Raw genomic sequence first — 9750 nt, 5'->3', positions numbered from 1 at the left:
AATCAGTTTCACAATGTTGTGTAACCAGTTTGCGGTTGATTACTCTGTCCATCGATGGCAGGCCACATTTCCTGCCTCAGACATCGGGAACCTCTTTGTAATACATCTGCATATCATAAGGCCAGCCCGCTGGAGTCATCTCCCCACGCTGGATGGTCCAAGCAAATCAGCATGATTGCATACCGATGTGTTTCACAGCAGCATACATAAATCATGACTTTTGAGGGGAACTCGGAGGTGAGTGCACAATAACGTTGTGCAGAGCTTGTGAGGATCGCCTGCTGGAATTCAAGGTTGAGGCGAGTTGGGGGGGTGGGGGGGGGGCGGGGGTGCAAGGGCTGCCCTGCAGTTGAGGCAAGTTGGGCCGGGGGACAAGGGCTGCCCTCCAGATGAGGCAATTTGGTGGGGGGTGGGGTGGTGGGTGGAGGGACAAGGGCTGCCCTCCAGATGAGGCAATTTGGTGGGGGGGGGGTGGGTGGGGGTACAAAGGCTGCCCTCCAGATAAGGCAATTTGGTGGGGGGGTTGGCAAGGGCTGACCTGCAATTGAGGTGAGTTGGTGAGGGGCTGGCAAAGGCTGCCCTGTGGTTGATGGTAGTGCACAGGCATGTGCGAGGTGGGTGGGGGAGGGAAGTGGCCACGTGTCAGGGACACCCTGTATAAAGTGACCATTCCTCCGCAGCTCAGACAGTTCAGGCACAGCCACATTAATAGGATTGAGGTTGGGCCTCTAGTTTATCTGGCCACTCAAGCAACGCAGAGGCCTGAAAGTTCCACAAAGCGCTCCAGAGATTTTCACCCTTTGGGCACAGACTGCAAATTAATGAGCGTTTTAGTGGACTGCAGAACAGTTGGATGACTGGGCACGTGGAGCAGTCACTGGTGGACCTGGTCTGTGCCCCTAGCCAAGTTAACATTTCTGTTTGGACCAGACTCTCCCATGCTTCAAGCTAATAGTGCAGCCTTGCAGCATGGGTTAGGAGAATGTCTGAGCTGAGAGCACAACATGCAGTCCAATGGGCAAAGCTGCTGCCAGTCAGTCAGGTGGGGTGGGGCGGAGATGGGTGGGGTTTCGGGCAGCCGTGCAGCGCACTAAACTCTGGCCATCCAAGGGGTGCATTAAGGGACCTCCAGACTTAACCAAGAGGGGTTCTTAGCATACCCAAGCTACTGCACATGTCCCTCTTTTTCAGTCTGCAGTAGGAGCACATCAGGAGCAGGGAGCCTGGTGAACTAACTGTATGCCACGTGGCGTACAGAGAGCGGAGACGAAGGAGAAGAGAGTGATGGAGGCGCCTGGCTGCGCAGCAGGAGGAGCAGCACCCTCAGGAAGAAGTGGTGGCTGGGGCTCCCATGCAGGTGCCTCCGTCACTCTCTTCTCCTTCGTTTCCATTCTCTGTATGCCACGGGGTATACAGCTAGTTCACCAGGCTCCCTGTTCCTGATGTTGTACTCTTCCTGCAGGATGAGAGAAAGAGGCATTTGCATTAGCTTGGGTATACTAAGAACTTCTCTTGGTTAAGTCTAAAGGCCCCTTAACGCATTCTGGAGAGTGCTGGCCACCATTTGGATGTCCAGAGTTTAGTGCACTGCACAGCTGCCCGGGACCCCATCCTCCTCTGCCCCTTCAGCTTTGCCCACTATACTGCATGTTGTGCTCTCAGCTCAGGCATTCTCCATGCTGCACTGAAAGGCTGCACTCTAAGCCAAAGAGCCACAGGGAGCAGTCGCTGGTTGGCACTTAGCTAGACCCAGGGTCTATAGATGCCATCTTTCATTCCTGCAGACGATTAAGAACCATTGTCACCAAAGACTGCGCATGTCTGGGGAGCTGGCTGGTCACATCTGCCAGCTGCTGCAGGATTTGGTGCCACGTAGACATGGAAAGCATCCACTGCCAATGGCTGTGAAAGTGACTGTGGCACTCAATTTTTACTCCAGTGGCTTTTTTCAGGGCACCACAGGTGACCTGTGTGGGTATCACAAGCCTCCACCCACAAATGCATCCATGAGGTCATGGATGCCATCTTCGCGAAGGCCACACAGCTTTGTGCATTTCGTCCAGGACCAGGAAAGCCAGGAGTGATTGGATTTGCCTGGATGTCAGGTTTCCCACAGGTGCAGAGTGCCATCGACTACACTCACGTGGCACTCAGGTCTCCATGGCAGCAAGCGGTCAACTATGTCAACTGCAAGGGTTTCCATTCGCTGAATGTGCAGCTGGAGTGTGACCACCACAAACAAATGCTGCAGGTCTGCGTTTGATTTCCAGGGAGTAGTCCATGACTCCTACATTCTTAGTCGGTCACAGATCCCTGACATCTTCCAGAGTCCACAGAGGCTGCAGGGATGGTTCCTCGAGGATAAGGGCTACCCACAGATGACACCCATGCAGTGGCCTCAGATTGCAGCAGAGCGAAGGTACAGCGAGGCTCATGCTGCAACCCTCACGTTGGTGGGGTAAACCATCGGGATGGTGAAAATGAGGTTCCTGGATCAGTCTGGTGGAGCCCTGCAATATAGTCCACAGAGGGCGTCACGCTTCATCCTTGCCTGCTGCATCCTTTACAACCTAGTGCTGCAAAGCAGAGAGAAGCTGGCTGAGGAGGAGGTGGAGGTGCTGGAGGTCTCCTCCGATGAAGAGGACGTCGACGGGAATGAGAGTGTGGAGGTCCTTGAAGGCGAGGATAATGGCAATGAAGCCATCACACTGGCCTATGAGACAGGTACACTCGGGAGACCCTCATAGCTGCTAGATTTGTGGAGGATGATGACGACATGCAGTGAGGAGACATCATAGATCCTCATATTGCATCTGTGAATGTTTGACTCCAGGCTGACTTATCTCAGTACCAATACCCTCTGTGATAAGGCTCCTGTCATGCAGATGCAGCGGTTGCTCAATTCCAAGAGGATGATGACGACATGCAGTGAAGACATTCCATAGATCTTCACATTGCCTCTGAGAATGTCTGACTCCTGTCTGGTTGAGGGCAGCTCGCTTGCGTTCTGTGATCAGGGTCAAATCATGGATATGCAGCCATGAAAGTTTAAATGCACCTGATCCTTTGTTCGCCTTCAGCACTTGTCCCCTTCAGGAGCACAGTGTCACTGGTCACAGCTACTGACAAGATGGGAGCCAGGCCCACCCTAAAAGTGCTGAGAGCACACAGAGAAAATGATGGAACTCTGTGACGACTGCCCACGACATTCTGGCAGCAGTGACCAGCACCATCGAGGTGCAAGCATCAGTAATGTGCCCAGGGATTGTGAGGTTGGACCATCACTTTGGTCTGAAGGCTACATAAAGCACAGGGAGGAGGCCCTGGACTGAGAAACCTGCCTTTATCTTGTGCAGGAACCAAGGTTTCACATCTGAATGACATGAACACTGCTCATCAGAACAAGGAGTCATGGGCAGAGAGACATTCTTGGGAGTTTATTTACAATAGTGACCATTATGCACAAATGATTAACGTCCATGCCCAGGCTGTGCAATTACACCTTATTAACTTTCCTAACCCTGCCGCTACGTCTTGATGCACCCTTGGCATCCGCTGTGGATGTGGAGGCAGCCTGCTGACCGCTATGCCCTATCTGTGGTGACCTTGGCAGGCATCCTTTGGAGGGCCGAGACCTTGAGGGCCCCAGCCTGCTTTTTGGGTCTTGCTGTGCGGCAGTGGCACCCTCCTTGGCCTACAGAACTGGAATCGTTGGGGTCACAGGAAGAAGGGATTCGGATAAGCTGAACACTCCAGGGTCATTTGGATAGATGGCCCCGGGGCATGTACCTGCTGATCTTCCTCCCTAAGGGTGCCCGAGGGCCCCTGGCTGACCCCTTGAGGACAAGGGGAAGCTGGACTCAGATCGAGCTGCCTAGCATCGCTCTCACATATACACTGTTGGAGACCAACTATGGCGTCAGCAATGGAGTTCAGCGCACGCAGCAGTGCAGGACCAATTCTTATTGGAAGCCATTTTACATTCTAAAACTTTTTCCCCACAAAGTTGGATCTTACCCACATACTCCTCAGTCTTTTATGTTTAGAGACTGTGTTTATTACATTGAATATATTGGTCAGAATTTTGACGTTGGCGTGCGGGGGCGGGCCCGACATGCTGATGAGTGAAATGACATGCAGTGACATCACACATGCATCCCGACGTTACCGCGCGCCATCACGATATTTCAGTGGGCGTGCACGCAATGTTCTCCGATATGCGCTCGCCATTAATTAACGGGCCATTTAAGGCTCTTGAGGCAATACACTGAGATTTTCGGAGCCTGTGTGATCTTCAGACCATCGCACGGGTGCGACGGGCAGGTGGGTAGGCCACATTTTTAAAAGCCTCTTCCACGGGTGGGATAAGAGGGGTGAGTGGTCTCATCAGTGCTATTTGTTAGACATTAACTTTTTAAACTTACTGCTATTTGCTTGTGTGAATAGGAGAACTCAAATCTCTTCAGAGCTGCTTGGACAGGAATAATAGGCTACAGGTCAGGACTCTGGAGTGAACATCATTCTTGTGGCCTCGCAGGTTTCAGGAAGCCTTCCCTTACCCTGGGAATGGGATTTGTGCTCTCCACTGGAAGCACCTCCTCTGAGGAGGAAGAGAGGTGCAGAGGTGGGGGAGGCCAGTAGTCCATAGTCAGGCTCCTCGGAGCCGCCTGTGGGAGGACAGGCACAGGCGCAAGAGGTGCAGGGCCAAGAGGAAGTGCAAGATGAAAGGGGCTGCAGAAGATGCCCCTATCCTGCTGTCAGGGTTTACAGGCGGTGAAGCAGCTACCTCAGTATGTCCGAGACTCAGTGCCAAAGGAGGCTCCGTCTCTCAAGGGAGACAATGACCTCCATTTGTCAGATGAGTGGCCCTGAGATCAGCGCCAACTGTACGGGTAAGCACCACATGCCAGTGGAGTTGAAGGTCACAGCTGCCTTCAACTTTTATGCCTCTGGCTCTTTCCAGGGCTCGGTGGGTGATCTTTGTGGTGTCTCCCAATCAGCTGTCCACAGTTGTGTCAAGCTGGTGACAGACGCTCTGTTCAGGCCTGCATTGACTTTCATTCACTTCCCCACGGACAAGGCCAGCCAGACAGAGTGAGCCAGAGGCTTTGTGGCGATTGCTGGCTTCCCCTGTATCCAGGGTGCAATAGACTGCACACATGTGGCCATCAAGGCGCCAGCAGGTGAGCCCGGTGCCTTCATCAACAGGAAGGACTTCCACTCCATGAACGTGCAGATAGTGTGTGACCACAGGATGCTGATTCCACAATCTGTGCAAGGTACCCAGGCAGCTCCCACGCTGCTTACATCCTCAGACACTCCCAGGTGCTGGGGCTCTTCAGTGCTCCAGCCCGGCTGGATGGATGGCTGCTGTGTGACAAGGGCTATCCCCTCAGGAGATGGCTCATGACGCCTCTCCGTCATCCAAGAACAGAAGCTGAGCAGCGATACAATAGGAGCCACGCCTCCACAAGGGCTGTGATGGAGAGAACCATCGGTCTTCTCAAGATGCGCTTCCGATGCCTGGACCGTTTAGGGAGCGCACTCCAGTACCCCGCAGATCGTGTGTCGCTGATAGTGGTTGCATGCTGTGCTCTCCACCAATCTGGCGCTGGAAAGGGGGGAGGAAGATGATGTAGATGTAATTGCTCTGGCTGCACACGATGAGCCCAGCAGTGAGTCCGAGGATGAGCACACACAGGGAAATGCTGAGGGGGTAGACGCTAACCCGGGCATACTCCAGGGAGGCAGGGACACCCGGGAGGCTTTAATTCAATGAATCTTCAGCTAGCAGACCACAGATGGACCTCCAACACATGCCAGGGCTGCAGACTCCACACTCAATATCTGACAGTAACATCTGCCTGGATAGGAACAATAACTATAAAGCTCAATGACAAACAAGTCACTCATAACCTCATAGGTTCCCATATGCAGAGGTAAGGAATCACCCTGAGCCTTGCTCAGAACTAAAACATTTAATGTTTTCATAAAACAGAAAAGAAACTTCATTCACAGGTGTTGAGCTGCACACTGACTAATAATCAACTAGTACCAGGGCAACAGAAAACCACCAGTGAGAAGCCCGTGGTGTGCCTAAGGTGGCTTATGCTTACGTTTGCGGGTGCTACATCTAGGTGCTGAACCCTCGCTGGCACTGACGTTGGAGAAAGCCTGCTCACTGTGCCGTCCTGTTGACCTTGATGACCTAGGCGGGCATCCTCTGTCCAGTGGAGCCTGTGCTGGCCCCGCCTGGGGGGGAGCAGCCAGTGGCATGGCTGGAATCTCCCCAGTCATTGCAGACTCATCAGATGCCAAGGTCACTGGCAGAGGGGCAGAGGAGCTGCTGCCCTCATGTGGAGTGCCCTGAGAGGAGCCCGCAGAGACGACAGGCAGCTCATGCGCCGACGTGAGGTCGCTGTGGACCTCCCTGCTCACCATTGATGGACAGGCACTGAGCTGGGATACTCGATGCCTAAACCATCTCCCTCACAGACACTGACCAGCTGAGGTCAATGCCACTGTGAGGGTTTGCAGGGCCGAGTGCAACCCCCGGAAGCCCTGATTGTTCTCCTGGAGGAGCCTCTCCATGAGAGTCGCCTCTCTCTCCATGGAGGAAGCATTGCGCTCGGCCATGAGGGTCAATGCATTGCTGATGCTCTGCATGGACTCCTCCATCATGGAGACCATGCCATGTGTTTCCTCATGGATCTCCGCCAGATCCTCCTGCAGACCCTGCTGGTTTTCCAGCATCTGCTGCCTCAGGGACAACTCCACAGGCATATCATCAGCCACCAGTTTCTGGTCCCCTTCAGTCCTCAGACTGCCAGCACCACAGGCAATCACTGTCTCCACCTGTACCTCAAGTGAGTGCGAAGTGCCCTCGCTGCTTTGACCCGGGACACTCGCCGATGATCTAATTCCCACCGAGGTGCTGGTATGTGCACTGGTGCCTTCCAGGCTGAGATGGTGGGATGTTGGTGCTTGTAATTCGTCAGGGCCCTCAGGCGTTAGTGGTGGGCCCTCTGCCTCCTTGTTCTGGGCCTGCTCCGGTGAGGCTGTGAGGAAGAACAAGGACATTTGATTAGTTGAAGTCGAGACACTGTTAATGTGCATGCCTGGCCCCCATATTAGGATGCACTCCTCCTTCCATAATCAATGGGAAGCCCATATTGGATGATGAATTCACTAAACAGTGAACAATAGAATGCTTGCAAGGACACACATGGTGACCTCAGTGCACAGCACTCTTATCTCCCCCTGGCACCCCAGCCTCACCACTACCGGTGGACCTGGGCCCATGGGGCCTCTTCTGCTCAAGAGCCTCCTGCTCGTAGCTGGTGAGAATTAACAACTGTGCCTGCCCTCTGCCAGTCTGCATCCGCTCAGAGTTATTGTGTGCTGTCTTCTCCTGAAAGGAGAGGGGAGCATTGATTAGTCCACCGTGTACCTGCATTGCCATCACATCCCTGCCCCCCCACCTGAGTGAAACATTGCAGGGATCATGTGAATCCTGCCCCTGGAGCCGCTGCACACTCATGCCAAGCAGCCAGAGCTGACCCGCTTGCCCAGATGCTGCCTCCATCACATTTGCCACCCACATTGTATCACCACCCAAAGCAAGGAAGCACTGCCACATAGAGCGCCAAGGGCAGCAGGTGGATGGCTGCCCTGCCACCTGGAAGTTCCCCTCCCAGTCAGTCAGCATCCTGACTTTGAAATGTTTTGGTGTTCCAGCACTGCGCCTAGGTACAGATCCTTGAGGTCACCCCCAAAACAGTGCTGTGGGTGTAAGTGTACCACATGCAGTGAATGCAGAAGACAGCTCAGCACCACCCTCTCAGGGTCAACTAGACATGGGCAATAAATTCTGGCCCACCCAGCGAAGGCCACATGCTGTGAATGGTTCAATGCAGTAACTACACTCAGAGTTAGGGGTTGGGGTTACTGGGAGGGGGGGGGCAACCTATCTGCTGTGTTGAGTGACCCATGTGAACATGGTACTTACCCTTCCCGAATGCAAGAAGTCATGTGGTGGGGGGAGTCTCCTCCCCTCGTCCCTCGGCTCGCTGATTTCACGCCGTGCTGCCACCTCCTCGAGGAGGGCAGCAAGGCACTCATCAGAGAATCAAGGGGCACGGTGCCTCGCCAACCTGCCCACCTGCCTGGCCTGCTCTCTGAGAGCACTCTCGGGAACCCTTCTGATCGCCATGTTTGCCAGGCTTTGGAAGGCTGCCTGCGTGGTTTTTAAACAGGCTTCTGGGCAGTTATTGCAGCCCCGACCCCTCCCGCTGTCCTTGGGAACTGCACTTGACACCGGGGGGGCCTTAATTGGCCCGCCCGTGAAAAATGGTGCAGAGCCGATCGCAGGCAGCAGTTGGCTCCATGCCCACCCGCGCTTGCTCCCAACCAGCCCGTCCAACATGCAGAAAACTCTCCCCCTTGTTCCTGGTTTGTGGAACATTTACAAGATTTGATGCCAAAAAATAGTTACATGCTGTTCTGCAAATTCCTGGTCTAGCAATTCTGTGAATCAGAGTTTCCTGATCTCTTGTTTTTATAACTTAATTAGCTGGATTGGGGTTAAGATTGGAGCAAAAATGAAGAATTCCACATTTAAAACACTAAGGGTGAGGGATCGGTCACCATCATCCCAGAACTCTGGGGGAAGATGGGAGTCGGGAGGGGCTAATTTCTGGACACAATCTCCCCACAGCATCTTTCATCCTGGAAAGGCACTTGATGCCTGCCAAGTCAGGCTCTAGGCCCCATGGATACGCTAATATCGGTCCAGCACCTGCTTTAGGACCCTGATGCCAAATTTGGCAAAGATTGTGTGGAGCACGTGCCATGGTAGGACTTAGCTTTTTTAATTATCATAATGTGGAGCCAGGATGAACAGGATATTCATGTTGACTACACAACAATTCTATGGGCTGTTGCTGGCTCACATTCACTCCCTTCCTGTTTGCACCACTATCTGAGGACATACCAATGACCTGGCTTGGAGTTCGTCTGTACCAGGATGACCAATTAACATCTGCAGCTTCAGCTATTATGCAGATCATGGTACAGGTTACTGGAGTCTTAAGACACAGATACAGCACAGTGCAGCTTACTGAAGTCTCGGGACAGGGGACAGCACAGTGCAGCTTACTGGAATTTCAGGACACAGATACAGCACAGACTATTGTGGCTTACTAGAGTTCTGAGATACAGATACTGAGCAGTGCAGGCTATCTGAATCCCCAAGCCTGGAATGGGAGCTTTTAATGAACCCTACAATCCTATGAAAAATGAATTCATTGAGTTGTACTTTGTGTGATGCTGTTGAGTTCTTTGACCCTACCTGTTGTTAACTCTTCTGAATATTTGCTTCCCTCAACTGTAAAAATGAATATTCTGTGGGAGACAAGGCATATTTTCTGTCTATTGTTATGTAAACAGCACAGTTTTTATTTTGTCTATTGAATTATTTCATAATCTTATTTACATTGTGTGAGAACCTGATGCAATCTGTTATTGTAGAGCGGATACTTTGCAATAAGGAAAGAGGATGTGTTTCCTTGTGGATGTTTTATACAACAATAAAATGTAATTAAATCAGCATCTGTGTGATCTCCTGCACTCATTTCATTCACCTAAGGGACCTATTCACTTGATATTGGCCTGGGTTTCTTTTCTCCCTTTGTGGCAGTGTGGGGGAACGGGGCCAGGGGGTGGTGGTGTGGAATACGGGAACAGAATTGT

Source organism: Carcharodon carcharias, chromosome 6 (genome assembly GCF_017639515.1).
Source record: "Carcharodon carcharias isolate sCarCar2 chromosome 6, sCarCar2.pri, whole genome shotgun sequence".
In the NCBI taxonomy this organism is placed as follows: domain Eukaryota; kingdom Metazoa; phylum Chordata; class Chondrichthyes; order Lamniformes; family Lamnidae; genus Carcharodon; species Carcharodon carcharias.
This window is presented reverse-complemented; position numbering follows the sequence as displayed.